This window comes from Nomascus leucogenys, chromosome 5, assembly GCF_006542625.1.
Source record: "Nomascus leucogenys isolate Asia chromosome 5, Asia_NLE_v1, whole genome shotgun sequence".
NCBI lineage: Eukaryota > Metazoa > Chordata > Mammalia > Primates > Hylobatidae > Nomascus > Nomascus leucogenys.
The window spans coordinates 24,787,686-24,806,472 of record NC_044385.1 but is presented as its reverse complement, the minus strand read 5'-3'; positions in this window follow the sequence as shown (position 1 = coordinate 24,806,472).

Genomic DNA, 18,787 nt, shown 5'->3' with positions numbered 1-18,787 from the left:
CAGCCTGGCCAACATGGTGAAACCCTGTCTCTACTAAAAATACAAAAATTAGCCAGGAGTAGTGGCACACACCTGTAATCCCAGCTACTTGGGAAGCTGAGACAGGAGAATCACTTGAACCCGGAGGCGGAGGTTGCAGTGAGCCGAGATCATGCCATTGCACTCCAGCCTGGGCAACAGAGTGAGACACCATCTCAAAAACAAACAAACAAAAAATAGAAAAAAACAAAAAGGCAGCCTGGAGACAGAAGCAGCTGCTGCTGCCTGAAAGTTAGAAGAAAATCAATAGTGCACTTTCCCAGAAGCAAAGCAAAGAAACATCCCAAGAAGAGTCAGCCGAGCCCAGGGCCCCAGTAGGGTGAAGACTGAGCATCGGCCATTGGCTTTGGCAACCTGGAGCTTGAAAGAGAGGAGACAAGGGTAGTTTCAGTGGTGCATGGGGGGGAACCCGTGAGAGAATGGGAAGTGAGGGACGAAGCAGAGACAGCAAGAGCACACAGCTCTTCCCAGGAGCTTTAAGAGAAACAGGAGCAGAGAAATGGAGCAGGAGTTAAAACTAAGTCTAACATGAGGCGTTTTATGTTAGGAGATTCCAGCATATTTATATGCTGATGAGTATGAGCCAGGGGAGAAGGAAAATGTGAAGATGTCAGGGAAAAAGAAGTAATTGTAGAAGGAAACACTTGATTGGAGGGAAGGTTTAGGAACCATAGCACACATAGGGAGTTTGGCTTGGGACAAGCAGAGAGTTTTCTTGAACTCCTCCCTTAGATCCCCAATCACTTATCTCTAAGCTATACTTGTGACATCTTAAATCTTGAATCAATCACCAAATGTAGTAATTTATTCACCCCATAGTATTGATCATCTTTTGTCCCTTGATTTTCATTCTCACTGCCGTCATTTGGTAACTAAATTATCACATCTTGGAGAATCACTTGAACCTGGGAGGCAGTGAGCTGAGATCGTGCCACTGTGCTCTAGTCAGGGTGACAGAGCAAGACTTCATCCCAAAAAAAAAAAAAGATAAAACATGTTTGTTTTAATTTTCAAACCATAACCACACTGAGCCCCTACCTGCCCAGAGGAGCAAGATGACCAGTCTCTTTCCATAATTCCCCTCTCCAAATACCCTGAGTACAGATAAGGTGGCATACGCAGTCCACGGATCAGCCCGTGAGAGACTCCAATGCTCCCCTTGAAGCTACAATCACTGATGTCCGGACACTGGTCTCTGCTGCCTCCTGTCCCTTCCCTGCTAAGGCAAGGGCCTGGGGTCCCAGAGGATGAAGCAGGGCAAAGACAAGCCCCCAGTAGCTAGCCACAATGGTCACCTTGCTCATCAACATCCAGCAGACAGGGGAAGAGAAGGAGAGATTGCCCAGGGAGATTGTGTAAGCCAGGCCTGGAAGGGATACCCATGGCCACACCTAAAGAGCCTGGAATATTTGGTCTAGCTGTATTCCCAGGAAGAAGAGAAAACAGGTTTGTTGGATGGTAGTGACACATGAACATCTTATGAACCAGGGATAATAATAGATGTTGCAAAGGGACTGGCTGAGGATAAGAAATTATAGGTGACACAAAGTTTCTTAGCATATTACTTGGCACTTACATGATGGGCAAATGATCAGCTTCCTAAGTCTTCTCCCTTTTTCCGTCCTCCCTAGTCTCTCTTTTCACAATCCTTTCTACCATTTGTTTCCTCATTAGTATTTCTAAAAGTTCTACTTTTCTCAAGTCATTACCTACTCCCCACCCCATTCAGAAAATGCTGGTAGTTCCCCCATTGCCTTCAGGACCAAGTCCAAATTTCAGAACCTGGCATTTAGGGTCCCACCCCAAATGGATTGCTCTTCCACCCCTATTCCCATCATGAAGCTGCTCTATTCTCAGAACACACCAGGTGGGTTCGCTGCAAGTGTAATGTGTCCCATCTCTGCCCCCACCCAAATCTTATTCATGTTTCAAAAACAAATTCATGTCCTACCTTTTCCATGAGCCTCCTCTGACCACACAGGCATCCCTTCCTCAGCTGAAGTCCTGTAGCACACATCATCTCTTCTCACTGGACATGTGTGACATTTCTTCACATTATTCATTAACTTTCGTCTGTGTGAACCTTCCTCCCACAACGGTACTGGAGTTCCCTAAGGGCAAGAACCATGCCTCACTCTAGGTTGCCTAGCACAGTCCTTTTTGCAAAAAAGATGGTGAAATAAATGTGTTAAGGCACACATTTCAAGAGTAAGATGTACCAGGAAGAGCTCAGATCTGAGCTTTAAACCCCAAGTGCAACATTTGCAAGTTGCATGGTTAGAAACAAGGTCTTCCTTGAAAACATCTCTAAGTCAGAGTTAATTACAGCTACCTGACAGGGTGGTTTTGACTATTAAGTGAGATAATGTATATAAGGCATCTAATACGTACCTGAAGCACAGTGGGCCCTCAACAAATTCCCTTCTCCTGCCACCCTCCCTGAAACTGACATAGAATGACAAGGGACAAACCTGTTAGGAGACAGGCAAAGATGACAAAGGTACTTTCCATTCCACAGCTCAGAGATCCTGTTCCAGGAAGCATCTGTTTTGACAAGGTATGAGGACACTAAGGGAGACTGAAACTCTAAGGGAGACAATGAGATGCTAACAAGCTGGAAATCAGATGCATTTCAAGAACCATTTCCACCCCAACAGCCTGACCTCAGAAGGGCACTAGAGACTGCCCACTGCTTTGTACTGCAGGAAGGTGAGTGTTCAACCCTAAAGAGGCGCTGGTCCAGAATGCCCTGGTTCAGTATCCCAGTGGCTGAGGTCTGACCTCTAGCCTGTTCTCAACCAAATGGAGGAAGATGGGGGTCACTCAGGCCCAGACCAGAAAGCAAGCTCGCCTCCCTCTTACTTGTTGGCAAATTTCCTAACCGATCATTAGAAGAGTCACTCTGTGGGACACCCGGTTGAGTCCATGCTATGAATAACATGATAAACGTAATTAGTAACAGGATAAAAATAATGCTCTGTACCTACATAGAAGGATGTGTGCATGGGCCTGTGTGTCCTTCGAAGCACCATTAATGATTGAACAAGAATTCATTGCACCTTTTTTTTCCAGAGCAGCCTCTGACACTTTATAATCTGAGAAAAAAATGGCGGAACTTCTGCATCTCATGTGGAGCAGTTGAGTTTCCTGCCCGACTGTTTTCTCAGATAAACCCAAGTCAGGCTCCCGACTCTCCAGCCCACCCACCCAGGACTTTGCACAGAGATTTGCCTTCATTTCCTCATCTGTACCCAGTGTGATAATACTTACCTTGCAGGTAGTTATGAGCATTAAATAGAGGAAACTAATCTTCCTAAAGTGCTGGTATTGTGCTTGCTGTTCCAACCCTGATAGCCATCATTACATTATTACAAGTCAAGCTGAAGGGCAGGAGAATAAATTGTAAAAATTTATTAAGCGTGGGCAGGGACCAAGTCTGGGCAGCCACAAGCAAAAATGAGAAAGGGATTCGCATGGTGGGAATGGCATTTGCCCATCTCCATTTTCGAGGCCTCTCTCTGGGTTCAACAGTTCTTCTAAGATCACGTGTGGCTGTCTGGCCACTTTATTTGTAAGCTTTCTCTGCTTCCAAGAGATGTGAACTCATTTCAGGCAGCTCATTGGCAGCCCTCCTGCCCATTCTATGCATATTTTACAGAGGAGAGCTTTGAAGCTTAAGCAAAATGGCATTTGCAAGGTCACAGAGCTCACTGGTGGCAGAGCTGGGGTACAGGACTATTGGATTCAAAGCCCCCCACCCACTCTTTACCTCCCTCCCCTTTCTAAAGTATGACCCACTGGAGCTTTCACAGTGGGGGCTATAGATTGTGGAAAAAAGTGGCAACATGACTGTGAACTTGCATCTGATCCAGTGATTCCAAATCCCCTTACAATTGAGGCAGAGACTCCACCAAAGGGACTGGTGAGCCTGACTGCCCCCCTTCAGCATTACAACACTCCTGTTCCAGCGCCTCAAGGGATCTCCACTCTCCTACCTTCTGACATAGGTGGGAAAGGTGGCATCCTCCCCTACATGTACGGCCAGGTCTCCCATAATTTAAGAAGAGCCAGCTGGATCACTAAAATGGTCTCCACGCTACACGTTACAACTGCACATCTCAGCACCCAAAGCCTTCACTGGACAGAGAAAACCGTGCCTGGGTGACTCGTGACTCGACTTTGGCTCTGGACGTGTCAGTACAGAGGAACATCGGTACCGGATCCCAGACACAGGGCTGAGCCCAGCTGGTTCTCATTCTCTTCTGGGGCCAGGCCTGCTGCTGGTTTCATTTAATTGAATATTTTGATTGTTTGATTTCTGTAGCCAGAAGCCTGTAGGCAGTAAATGCCCTTTTCCATCAGTTCAAGAAAGAAAATGTACCTGCCGAGGTAGTATTTGCTTCGCTGAGCTGCTGACTTATTTTAAGAACTAAATCTTTCCTGTTACTATATTTTTCACTCTGGGATGTGCGCGCTCCGAGACTGACAGTAACTCAGGTCTACGACAGGAGCGTCCTCTCGGCGATGACGTAGCGCCACCTACTGACCACTTGCTCAACAGCGGCCACGTTCAACAACCATGGTGATCTCGACAGACACGAAAATGTTTTGTGCTCTCAACGAGAAGTTCTACATGCATTCTTTCCTTCTCACATAGCAGAGCTTGCCTAGCAGAATTGTGCTCCTTTTATTTTTTAATATAAATAAGTTAAGACACAGGGCTCCAGCAAGAAAGCTGAAAAAGTTCTCCATTTGGCAACTGTTTCATACTTCCCGACTTTGGCGGCTGTCATTTATAAATGATGAGCTCATGAGTGAGGAGGCTGATGCAACCCCCAGGAGCCCAAAACACAAGCATGGAGAAAGACAGCCCTCCTGTGGGATCTGATGCAATCGTCTTGTCTTTTTTAGCCTTTCATACCAGTGTTTCTAAACTTTAGGTGCAAGATTATCCTCACAGCACCTCTAAGGAGTATAAACCCCAGGGTTATTACTTACAGGTTACCACAGCAACTCATATGTAAAGAGTTGGAAAGTCCTTCCTCTGTGGTGATTGAGAGTAGAGATGGGGCTGTTTGCAACCCCCTAAACACATTGCCCCCTTGCCACACAACAGCAAAAATTGAGAATTATCATCCTGTCACCACCCAGTGGCTCTGGGCCCTCTAGCTCCCAATTCCTTACAGCTATCTACAGCAGAGTCTCTTGACCTTCGCACCATCGGGTCAGATAGGTCTTTGTTGTTGGGAGGCTGCCTGTGCATTATGAGCATTTAGTAGTATCCTTGGCCTCTACCCACTGGTGTCACTGGCACCCCACCACTGTCCCCAAACCTCCACCCCTATTATAACAATCAAAATACCTATAGACATTGCCAAATGTTTCCTGGGGGTACAAAATCACCTCTGCTTAAGAACCACCTATCTGGAAGGCGAATACATGGAATATAAGAAGAACAACAGTAATAATTACTAGTACTGCTATCATTTAAAAGGTAAAATTGCACCACCAGCTAATGGATAAGTCACTGGCTTCCTAAAAGGCACTAATTATGTGCTGACACTTTTATGGCCTTATCTTATTTAGTCTTCACAACCAAGAAACCAGTCTGTGTTGACAGAGCATTCACATTACAAAGAAACTGAAGTTCAGAGATGCCAAGTAACTTGGCCAAGGGTGCAGAGCTGTCAGTGGCTGAACTACCATTTGAAACCAGACTTTCCTGACTCTAAAATCTGAGCCTGTCACCACCTCCAGATCCTGAGGTCATATAGCACAGATAGTTCTGGAACAATCCTCATTCTCAAAAGTTCTGCCAGAGTATGCTAGTGCTGTTCAAATAGTATATCTAGATTTAGATTTAAAGACATAAAGACTGTAGCTATCCTCTATAAGAAATTGACCCAAAGTGTGACTGCTGCGGAGGTTTTCCAGTAGGGGAATGGAGCAGGCCAGAGTCTTGGCCAGTAATTGACTGTATGACCTTTATTTGGGGTCAGTCACTTAAGCTCTTGAAGTCTCTTCTTGTTCATATATAAGATAAAAAATTTTGTCAGAGCAATGGTACTCAACTCTGGCTGCACATTAAAATCACTTGGGTAGCTTTTTGACATGGTTTGGATCTGTGTCCCCACCCAAATCTCATGTAATCCCCGATGTTGGAGGTGGGGCCTGGTGTGAGGTGATTGGATCATGGGGGAAGATTTCCCCCTTGGTACTGTCCTCAAGATACTGAGTTCTTATGAGATCTGGTTGTTTAAAAGTATGTGGCACCTACCTTCTCTTTCTCTTTTACTCCTGCTCCTACCATGAAAATGTATCTGCTCCCCCTTTGCCTTCTGCCATAATTGTAAGTTTCCTGAGGTCTTCCCAGAAGCCAAGCAGATGCCAGCGTTGTGCTTCCTGTACAGTCTGTGGAACCATGAGTCAATTAAACCTCTTTTCTTTATAAATTACCCAATCTTGGGTGTTTGTTTGTGGCAATATGAGAATAGCCTAATACAGAATATTGGTACCAGGAGTAGGATATTGCTATAAAAATACCCAAAAATGTGAAAGCAACTTTGAAACTGGGAAATGGGCAGAGGTTGGAAGAATGTGGAGGGCTAGAAGACAGGAAGTTGAGGGAAGGTTTGGAACATCCTAGAGAGTTGTTTAATGGTTGTGATTAAAATGCTGTCAGTGATGTGAACAGTGAAGCCCAGCCTGAAAATGTCTCAGATGGAAATGAGGAACTTATTGGGAATGAGTAAAGGTAATCTTTGCTATGCCTTATCAAACAGCTTAGCTGCATTATGCCCCTGCTCTAGAGATCTGTGGGACTTTGAACTTGAGAGTGGTAATTTAGGATATCTGGCAGAAGAAATTTCTAAGCAGTAAAGTGTTCAAGATGTGACCTGGCTGCTTCTAACAGCCTATGCTCATATGTGTGAGCAAAGAAATGACCTGAAGTTGGAACCGATATTTAAATGGGAAACAGAGCATAAAAGTTTGGAAAATTTGCAATTTGGCTGTGTGGCAGAAAAGAGAAGCCCATTTTCCGGGGAGGAATTTAAGCAGGCTGCAGAAATTTGCATAAATATAAAGGATCCAAGTGCTAATAGCCAAGATGATGGAGAAAAGGCCTCAAAGGCATTTTAGAGACCTTTGCAGCAGCCCCTCCCATCATAGGCTCAGGGACCTCGGAGGAAAGAATGTTTTTGTAGGCTAGGCCCGGTGACTCTGCTGCCCTATGCAGCCTCAGGACACTGCTCTCCACATCCCACCCACTCCAACTTCAGCCATGGCTCAAAGGGGTATAGCTCAGGCCACTGCTTCAGAGGATGCAAGTCATAAGCCTTGGCAATTTCCATGTGATATTAAGCCTGCAGGTGCACAGAGTGCAAGGATTGAGGCTTGGGTGCCTCCACCTAGATTTCAGAGGATATATAGAAAAGCCTGGATGTCCAGACAGAAGCCTGCTGCAGGGGCAGAAGCCTCATGGAGAACCTCTACCAGGGCAGTATGAAGGAGAAATGTTGAGTTGGAGCCTCCATAAAGAGTCCCCACTGGGGCACTGCTTAGTGGAGCTGCACAAAGAGAGCCTCCATCCTCCAGAACCCAGAATGTTAGAGCCACCAACAGCTTGCACCATGTGCCTGGAAAGGCCACAGTCAATGCCAGCCTGTGACAGCAACCATGGGGGCTGAACCCTGCAAAGTCACAGGGGCAGAGCTGCCCAAGGCCTAGGGAGAGCACTCCTCACACCAGTGTGACCTGCATGTGAGACATGGAGTCAAAAGAGATTATTTTGGAGCTTTAAGATTTAATGACTTCCCTGCTGGGTTTTGGACTTGCATGGGGCCTGTAGTTCCTTTCTTTTGGCAGATTTATCCCTTTTGAAATGAGAATGTTTACCCAATGCTGGTATCCTCATTGTACCTTAGAAGTAAATAATTCTTTTTTATTTTTTAGGCTCATAGGTGGAAGGAACTTGCCTTGTCTCAGATAAGACTTTGAACTTTGGAATTCTGAGTTAATATTAGAATGAGTTAAGACTTTGGGGGACTGTTGGGGAGGCATGATTGTATTTTGAAATGTGAGAAGGAAATAAGATTGGGGGGAGTGCCAGGGGTGGAATTATATGGTTTAGATCTGTGTCCCCACCCAAATCTCATGTTGAATTGTAATCCCCAATGTTGGAGGTGGGGCCTGGTGGGAGGTGATTGGATCATGGGGTCAGATTTCCCCCTTGGTGCTGTCCTCAAGACAGTGAGTGAGATCTCATGAGATCTGGTTGTTTAAAAGTGTGTAGCACCACCCCTTTCTCTGTTGCTCCTGCTTCTGCCATGTAAAACATACCTTCACCCACTTTGCCTTCCACCATAATTGTAAATTTCCTGAGGCCTCCCCAGAAGCTAATCAGATGCCAGCATTGTGTTTCCTGTACAGCCTGCAGATCTGTGAGCCAACAAAACCTCTTTTCTTTATAGATAAACTAGTCTCAGGTGTTGTTTTATAGCAATGTGAGAACAGCCTGATAGTTTTCAAATGGAATGCTTAAGCCCAACCCCAAATCATTTAAACTAGAATCTCTGGGTCCCAGGCAATGATATTTTTAAAACCCGCAGGTGACTCTAACAGGACAGCCAGAATGGATACCCATGAGGCTGATGAATAGTAAGACCCTTCAGTTCTGTTTTTCTAACTTAGGTCCCAACTCTCCCAGGATCAGAAGCCATTCTTTTCTCCCTTACTGGGATCCATTCTGGGGGGTGGCTAGTTTCTCTGTCTCATAAGGCTGTCCCAAAAGCCTTGATTAATTTCCTGGAACTCTCAACTGTCCTGCCGTCCCTGAACTGACCATTCCCAGCATCTCATTCTACCACCAAGAAGTATTGAAACCCCATCCCCCTCTCCTGTGGTACATGTAGGTTGGAAACTTCTACCAGAAGCTGCAAGGAGCAGGGAACATGACAGAAGACAGCTGTGTCTACTGAAAGACTATCTTCTCCTTAGCCTCGTTGAATTGAATGCTTGCCCTGTCTGACTTTAATAAGGTTAATTCTAATCTGTGGTTTTTCCGGAGGTGAGAGAATCTCCCCTTTCTGAACATGACTCACTGGCTTCTATTTCAGCGCCCAAAGAAGAGTGATAATGTCTCACTCAGCAGGTACCTGAGAGAAGCTTTGGCCTTATGAGCCCCATGTTCTTCACCCTTTTCTATGCCTCCTGTCACCCCTATTTCTACAACAGCAGAGTTTCATGCAGCACTCTAAGATACAACTAACAATAAAAGTAATTTATATCACTTACCACTTTCCAGATGCCAGGCTCTGCATAAAGTGTTTACATGCTTCATTTCATTTATTCTTCACAAGTCCCCACATGAGATGGTATTATAGTTATTATCATCATCATTCCCATTTTATAAATGAGGAATCTGTGTTGACTGTACTGCCTATTCCTCTTCCTTAGCACTGGTCCCCACAGTCCACCCATTATCTGAATAATGTCTGTTTTCCTACTACTCTGTATGCTTGGCAAGAGCAGAGGCCACATCTGGATTGGCTGACCACTTAATCCCCAAACTGGCGGAGCAAAGCCAGAACTGAGACACAAGCAGGCTGGCCCCCAGGGCCTTGTGTGCTCACCCTCTGCTCTCATGGAAGGTGAGTCTGCAAAGCTGAGAAGTAGGTTCCTGGGAGGTGGGAAGGCCCTTGGGGTATGTATGGGTCAGGAAGGCAGTGGAAGAGAGAGTTTTAGGAGGAAAAGCAGTCATCGGCACCACGTGCTGCCAACACACCAAGGCTTCACCCACATAGAGCTTACCTAGTGCCAATGAGGGTCATTTTGGTGGAGCTGTAGGGCCAGAAGACATATGGGGCAAGTGGAATGTGTGAAAGGTAAGGGTCAGAGTGAATGTGTGTGAACAACTCACTGGAGTTGAGGGGCGGTTTTTATTTTATTTTCCACGAGAGACACAGAAGCAGACGGGAAGGATCCAGTTGAGCATGAGAGGTTGAGTGTCCCAGGGATAAAGGGCATAGTGGGTTCTGCAGGGGTCCTTAGAGGGAAGAGAGGACTGGGCCAGGCTTGGCGGCTCATGCCTGTAATCCCAGCACTTTGGGAGGCCTAGGCGAGCAGATCACCTGAAGTCAAAAGTTTGAGGCCAGCCTGGCCAACATGGCAAAACCTCATCTTTACTAAAAGTACAAAAATTAGCCGGACATGGTGGCAGCTGTAATCCCAGCTACTCAGGAGGCTTAGGCAGGAGAATTGCTTGAACCCGGGAGGCAGAGGTTGCAGCGAGCTGAGATTGTGCCACTGCACTCAAGCCTGGGCAACAAGAGCAAGACTCTGTCTCATAAAAAAAAAAAAAAAAAAAAGAGGGCTGTCACTGGGGACAGATAAACCTCCTCTACCATAATCGAAGGGCAGGCAGGAAAGTGAACCTGGCCGCACAGGTCCAGATGGGCAGTCCCTGAAGGGAGGTGAGGCCGGACCTGTACTGACCTCTTTGCACCCAGCAGCACATTACACCCTGAAAGTGTGTCCACCTCCTAGCTCCACTTCCCAGGTGAACAGGAACTTCAAAAGTTAGGTAATTTTCAGAGGCTGGGAAGGGGGGCTGAAGAGAGGCTGGTGATATACTCTGGTTCTGTGTCCCCACCCAAATCTCATTTTGAGTTGTAATCCAAATTATAATCCCCATGTGTTGGGGGAGGGACCTCATGGGAGGTCATTGAATCATGGAGATGGTTACCCTCATGCTATTCTCGTGATAGTGAGTGAGTTCTCATGGGATCCAATAGTTTTATAAGGGGCTTTTCCTCCTTTTTGCTCAGTACTCCTCCTTCCTGTTGCCATGTGAAGAAGGACGTGTTTGCTTGTTTGCTTCCCCTTCTGCCATGATTGTAAATTCCTGAGGCCTCCCTAACCCTTTGGAACAGAGAGTCAATTAAACCTCTTCCCTTTGTAAATTACCCAGTCTCAGGCAATTCTTTATAGCAGCATGAGAACAGACTAATACAGTTGGTCAATGGGTACAAACACACAGTTAGATAGAAGGAATAAGTTCTAGTGTTCGAGGGCACAGTAGGGTGACTATAATTATCAATAATGTATTGTATATTTCAAAATAGCTAGTATAAAAGATTAGAAATGTTCTCAGCACATCATTTCACGCATGATGAAGTTCATGATGAACTTCTTCTCATGAAGTCGCAGCTTTTTTCTGGCACTAGATAAGCTCAAAGTTTCCTTCTGGCCCTTACGTCCTCATACCCGCTGACCTTGAGTCTGACTTTGGACAGGACAGTAGAAGGTCTGCTCCCAGGAGGAGAGGATGCATGTGGGACAATGATTCAGAGGAGAGCCAGATAGCCCCTACACCAAGTGGGTGGGAGAGCTGTCCTGGGCTGTCTCCTGTTTCCCACCACCTCAGGGATACCGGGGATTCAATAGGGAAGGGGAGAGGGTGTAGGCAGGGGACAAAGGAGAGAATGAGGGTGAAGGAGGTGAGAAAGCAAAGAAACTATCTTCTTAAGGCAAAAATAAGTCCCTTTAACACAGAAAACAGCTGAGGGATGTGGCTGGGACTTACTAGTTTTCATCTCCTTTCCCTCCCCACAAAACTGGACCATGGGATGCCTTCCCTCCTGGCAGTGCCAGAAGCTGGAATCTCTCCATGTGGTTTTCTGCTCAGGGTCGACCATAGACCAGAAGTAAATGCTCAACCTTTGAAGAACATTCCCTTCTATGTTCGTTTCTGGCATTTCACAGTTTCCTAGCACTTTCAAGTTCACTATTGTGTTGAATCCCTCAAAATGCTCTGAAACAGACAGGCCAAAATTATCACCTTCATTTTACAGTCTTTATAGGATGTCTACTTTCTTTATCTTTATTTCATCTTACCATTTAACTTTGTGTCCTTTTTCTTACAGTACAGAAATTGGAATTGAAAAGAGGAGAGGTTCCATTTGTCTATCACATGCTACCTCCTGCTGCTGGGAGATCATGTGCATCAGTACTGGGAGGAGCGGTTGGGGGTGGTGCTGTGCCAGGTCAAGGGAATGGAAGAAGGGAAATTCAAAATTCATTTGTTGAAGTCCTAACACCCAGTCCCTAAGAATGTGACCTTATTTGGAAAGAGTCTCTTCATAGGTAATCAAGTTAAAGTGAGGTCAGTAGGGTGGGCCCTAACCCAATATGACTGGTGTCCTTATAAAAAGGAGAAATTTGGATACAGAGCTATACATAGAGGGAAGATGATGTGAGGAGACACAAGGAGAAAATGGCCATCTACCAGCCAAGGAGATACTTCCTTCACTGCCCTCAGAAGGAACCAATCCTATCAACACCTTGATTTCATACTTCTAGCCTCCAGAGCTAGAAGATAATACAGTTCTGTTGTTTAAGTCACCTAGTGTGAGGTATTTTGTTATAGCAGCCCTAGCAAACTAATACACTCCTCAAAATCACCTCTGAGATGGAAAATAAGCCAGCTCTCTAAGGCTCTTGCCAAGACAACATAAGACATTAAAATCAGGCTTATATGTTTCAGGTGGAAGGAACCATGTGCGATGAGAGATGAAGGTACCTGTAGGTAACTTGAGAGGGAGGGAAAGTCTGTATATGAAAGATGAAATTACTGAGGAATTTGACCTTTACCCAGAGTACAGTGAGAAGGCATTGAAGGTTCCCGGAGCCGAGGAGGGACAAGAGCCATGCATTAGGCAGTAAATCTCAGAGCAATGGGCCGCGAAAGCAGGAGAAGGAGAAAACCAGATAAGCTGCAGAATCGAAGGGTGATGCAAAATTCCACTGTAGACGGAGAGGCAGCACAAGTGAATATAAGGCAAAATAATGAGAAGACAGCTCCCAAAGCACTTTGCTGATTTCTCTTTTCTCTTAATTTACTAAATGAACATCATCAGAGATGTCATTCATTTCAACATTTGTTGAGCATCTACTATGAGCCAGACAGTATTCTGGTGTTGAGAAGACAACAGTGAATAAAACAGATCAAAGCCCCCGGCCCTCAAAGAGCTGATATTCTATCAGGGAGAGACAGATGAAGAATAAAAAAACAATAAGTACATTATCTACTGCAAAAGAAGGTTAAGTAGTATGGAGTAAAAAGAGCAGAATAAGGAGGATAGTGCAGCTGTAAACAGGGGATCAGGACAGCTCTCATTGAGAGAGTAGATGTAAGCAGACACTTGGAGATGAGGGAGAGATGCCTGCAGCCCACTTGGTGAGCATGATCTTCATTCTCTCTTTCATGCACTAACGGATCATGTTGTGGCCATGACTTCATTCCTTCAGTAAATGGTTCATTAACCAAAAGGAAATGAAGCATAGTGATCCCGACCATTAAAAAAAAAGAGCAGGTCCCGGGTGCAGTGGCTCACGCCTGTAATCCCAGCACTTTGGGAGGCCAAGGTGGGCGGATCACGAGGTCAAGAGATCAAGACCATCCTAGCCAACATGGTGAAACCCCATCTCTACTAAAACCACAACAATTAGCTGGGCGTGGTGGCGCACACCTGTAGTCCCAGCTACTTGGAAGGCTGAGGCAGGAGAATGGCTTGAACCCGGGAGGCAAAGGTTACAGTGAGCCGAGATCACACCATTGCACACCAGCCCAGGCAACAGTGCGAGACTCTGTATAAAAAAAAGAGAAAGAAAGAAAGAAAAAAAAGAGAAAGAAAGAAAGAAAGAAAGAAAGAAAGAAAGAAAAGAAAAGAAAGAACAAAGCAGAGGCAGAGCTTTGCTTGTTCACTCTGCCTCATCTAGCGTTATTTGAGTACTCAGTAAATATGTGTTGAAGCAAGTAATTCATCCAAAATCGGTAACTTAGTTTATGAGAACAAAGACACCCCCATAACTTCCCACTTCCCTGAAAGTACCAAACTTGATACAATTTATCGAGGAAGCAAGATTGAAAGATTTACTGAGAGTAAACATACCACTGAAAATATGCCCAGAACACCATTTCATTTTTGCACATTCCCTCCCAGCCCTTGTCTGTAAGCATAAGTTAGGTATGATTTAGTGTATTGTAATCACAAACATATGATTTGAGGCTTCAGTGTTTTCCACTTATCATCATGTTGTAAGCATTTTTCTTTGGTATTTCATAGCCTTCATAACTATCATTGATAATACATACATGGGGTCGAATTCTCACGAACCGCCAGATAAACCAGTGTTGTTGGTAAGATCTGTAAATTCCTGCAGGCAAAGTTTCACGTGGGCCCCATAGCTCAGTGGTTAGAGCACTGGACGTGTAAGATAGGGGTCGTGAGTTCGATCCTCGATGGGCCTCCTGTTGACTCACTTTTATTTTAATCCATAGCATTTAAATACAGAATAGAGTCAAATAGCAAACGTGATTTCCGAAAATGTTACTCCTAGCAGAGTTAAACATTCGTTCTGAAATGCAAATAATGACCATCCTTAACTTGCTTTAGAAGTGACCCAGAAGAGAAAATCCTAGTCCTCCAACAAGAAGCAGGCAAGGGCAGGAGGAGGGGGAAACCGGCCCGGCAGCCCCAGTATTACCTGGACCTGCAGGCCAGAGTACCGGAAATGGAGGCTCCATGGGCTTGTATTCAAAGCCCTGCACACAGGCACCATCCCCTCAATTAAAACCAGGTGGAGGCGGCGGCCTTAGCCGTCAACTCGGCTGCTGGCTACGGGCCGAGGCGGCGCTGCGCCTGCAGTTACGGCGCGTGGCCGGCGGGCGGCGCTGTGGCACCGCTCCCCATCGCCTGCCCGGAGGCCGGCGGCTGCGCTTCTCCACGCCCTGCCGGGGCCGAGAGCGTGGCCAGCGTGGCCCGAACGCTAGCCGTTTCTGTGGCTGACACGTGGCAGCCCAGGCCCCACAGCCCGGCCTGGCTCCAAGGTCCTGCCCCTTCCGAGGCTACTCCCAAAAATAGTCCCGGGTTGCTTGGGAAACCAGTGTTTGCAGCCTTTCCGACTCTCCGTCTTTTCCCTGAATTCCTCAATGCCGCGTGACTACAGAGTCACCAGAGGAAAGTGCCAAGATCCTTTTTTCTGAACACATGAATTTTTCCAACCCAGGATTTCTTTTCCCGGATCTGAGGGCCAGAGCTTGATAAACGTCTGTGTGTAAGGACGCCACAAGCCGCGTGTGGCCGCTGGGTGCTTGAAATGTGGCTAGTCCAAATGGCGATGTCCTCAAAGAGTAAAATACACATGCGATTTAAAAGACTTGGAACTGAAACAGGATGTAAGCCATCTCACTAGTAATTTTTGAATTGATTCCATGTTGAAATAATATTTTGGATATATTGGATTATATAAAATGTAGTATAATTAAAATAATTATAAAAATAATTGTATAATTACAATTAACTGTATCAATTTTTTTAATGTGTCTACTGGAAAATTTTAGGTTACATTTGTGGCTCCCGTCTGCAGCTCTCATTTATCTTTCTGTTAGATGGTGCAGGTTAGGGACCCAGAGTCCTCTGACCTTGCGTTTAAGTTAATTCTTAATCTGGCTCCCACTAAGTAAACTGTAATAGCCAGAGAAAGTCTCTTTCATCTCTGGGTCTCCCCGGAGTCAGTACTGTGCCTGACAAGCAGTAAGCACAGCCTTCGTTGAGATGAAATTAAATGTCTCCCCAACAAGCTCTACAAAGCAAGGGAATGTATTTCCTTTTTTTTTCTTTTTCTTTGTTGTTGTTGTTTTTTTTTTGAAAGGGAGTCTCCCTCTGTCGCCCAGAGTTGAGTGCAGTGGCGTGATTTCAGCTCACTGCAACCTCCACCTCCCAGGTTCAAGCAATTCTCTTGCCTCAGCCTCCCAATTAGCTGGGATTACAGGTGCCCACCACCACGCCCAGCTAATTTTTTGCATTTTTAGTAGACAAGATTTTTCCATGTTGGCCAGGCTGGTCTCGAACGCCTGGCTTCAAATGATCCACCCGCCACGGCCTCCTAAAATGCAGAGATTACAGGTGTGAACCACTACAGGGAATGTGTTTCTTAAACTGAGTTCGCTTTCGGGAGTGATGTAACTGTAAGACTTTCTGTTTTGGCTTGCAATATCTTAGATCTAGGGAAATACACTCAACACCCTCATATTTTATTAATTATTTTGGCCCTCTGTGGTCAGGATATCTACTGCTAGCAATGCTGTGGAGGTGAAGTGTTCACAGTGCCTTGAGGACATAGGACCCACTGATGCAAGAAAAATACCCATATTATCGCAAAAGTATTAGCCCTTGACTAACACACTGAATGCCTTTTGGCAAAGCCATTTGGGACCCTTGAATACCTTAGTACCAGGACTACTCACTCTGAGTTACTTGGTCATCAGGTAACAAAGTAGTAAGAAAGAGAAGTTTTTGAAGCGCTCTAATCCCATCTCCCTCCAGTCATTGCCAGTCGTCATCATTCCTCTCCCTTCCCCTGACACCAGCTGATCTCTAGAAAGAGCAAGTACCTGCATGTGTGTATTTTTCAACTTTCCGAACTCTTCAACACCTTAGGCTGTAAGGAAGAGGAATATATTTTGGCTTTTCTGTGTCCTAGAGATTGTTTTCTAACAGTCCTAGACCCTTTCAGGAAGACTCACCGGCATCACCAGGCATCCTTCCAGAAAATAAAGCCATTTGCTAGAGAAAAACACTCTGCCTCTCCCCTACCTTTCCAACATTTGAGAGGTCCCATTCAGTTTCCCATTCTAGACCCACGTGCTACCCTCCAATGCAAAACCAGTGTTTCAAATGCCTTGAATTTGGTGTGTGTGGTCCTTTAAGTTGATACATGAATTTGGAGCACTTTCCCCCCAGCTCAAACACTTCCAGTCCAGACTGTATTTTTGCCACATGTATTTGAAGAAAGACCATATGAGCAAAGAAAGCAGAGTGGCTCAAACATTTAGTCCAGAAGTTAGATCCAATCTCCTCGACCTGGCCTGGGGTTTTCAGCTCTTTCAACAAAGTGACCTGGGTTAATCCCCTCCACGTTTAAGTTACTGTCTTCATCGGAGAAGAAGCTAAAAGTGTGAAATATCAAGTTGGTTAGACTCTGAAGCTCATTTCGATTCTAGAGAGTATTCATAAGCACTACAAAAGTAGGCAAGGAAAAATAAAACTATGAAAATCAGGCGAAGGAGGAAGACTTAAAGATGATCAAAAAAATGATCTGCAGAACATGATGACTGGTGTTTAGCATCTTCCATAAAGACAGAACAAGAGAAAAAGAATCAGAGGTTTGATGGATTCCTGTTAGGTAAGGTTACCTAAAGTAAAAAGATGGAACCTGCTTCTATGAAAGTCTTTAAAAAAAAATCTATCCAGAGTATGCCCAATTATGTCTAAAACAGTGATCATATGACCTTAAAAATTAACAACCCTGGTATTTTACGCTTTTGTTCCCTTTAAACCAAATTGTCTACACCCTTTTGGATGTTTTGCATAATATGAAGAACTTGATGAAAATGGGACCATTTCCTCCCTTAGTTCTTCATTCCTCAAATACATAGTTCAAAAGTCACAATCCTTCATTGAGGGCCTCCATGAAGGCAGGTGCACAGCAGATTGCAAGAGGGAATTGGTTCTAGTCCAGCTGAACTGTTCCCTGTTCCCTCACACCACTGTGATCCAGTCACTTAACCTCACAAAGCTTCACTTTTCTCATCTTCAATGGAGGTTATGTGGCAATAGAGAAGAGCAGAGCTTTGAGGTTTCAAGATAAGGTATAAGCTTGGCACATAGTAGGTATTCAAATAAAATGTAGTTAAGTTTATTATGCTATGTGCACAATAAGGCCAAATAGTGAAACTTCCTTTGCAAAGATTATAACAGTGAGAGAAGCCTGGCGTGGCTGACTCCCTCTTGCCTCTAGCCTCACGGGCTAGCTGTCCTCACTCATTCCTGACCGAGGCCAAGCTAACCATGGGAGAAATTTAGTTTATGGTTTAACTTTGAAGCAAGAATTATAATAGTCCCTTCCTAAAACAAACTCCCTCCTTGCTCAGGCACTGAAGCTGCCTTTGTAAAACTGACGAAAGGCCACTAGATAATGGGAAGGGCCTGAATTCTGCTAAAATGTAAGCACAGTTTCTATAATCCCTTACTGCTCAGGAGTCATGTGGTCAGAGTTCACAAGATTTATGACTTCTCCAATTGCTCCTATAGATAACATCACTATTGTAGCACCTAAGATTGGTCTTTTGAGATGTTTTTCAGATGGTTGTATTCTGGAAACCAACTAACCCTATCCAGATTTGTGATTCATCACTCAACAGGTCCTGTGGCCCCAATCCAGAGGCAGACTCAGTGCACAAGGACTGTTCCTCACACCCCTATGATTTCATCCTCAACCAATCAGCAGTTCACATTCCCCAGCCCCTCCCCCACCAAACTATCCATAAAAACTCCAGCCTCTGAGTTCTCTGTGAGACTGATTTGAGTAATAACTCCAATCCTTCTACTTGGCAGGCTCTGTGTTAATTAAACTCTTTCTCTACTGCAATACTGTGGTCTCAGTGAATTGGTTTTGTCTGTGCACTACACAGGAAGAACCTGTCAGGCAATTACAATAGTAAGTGCTGGAGGTACAGAACTGAACCTGCTCTTGTTCACTTCATGAGCTTTGGGCTGGGGAAAGGAAATACCACATTTAAAGGGTCTTTCCTTGTAAGCTTGTCACAGGCTTCTTCTTAGACCTGGGGTGTGGCAGGAAGGTGAAGTATGGTTCTTATGCAAGAGCTGTACAGCATGCTAGATTT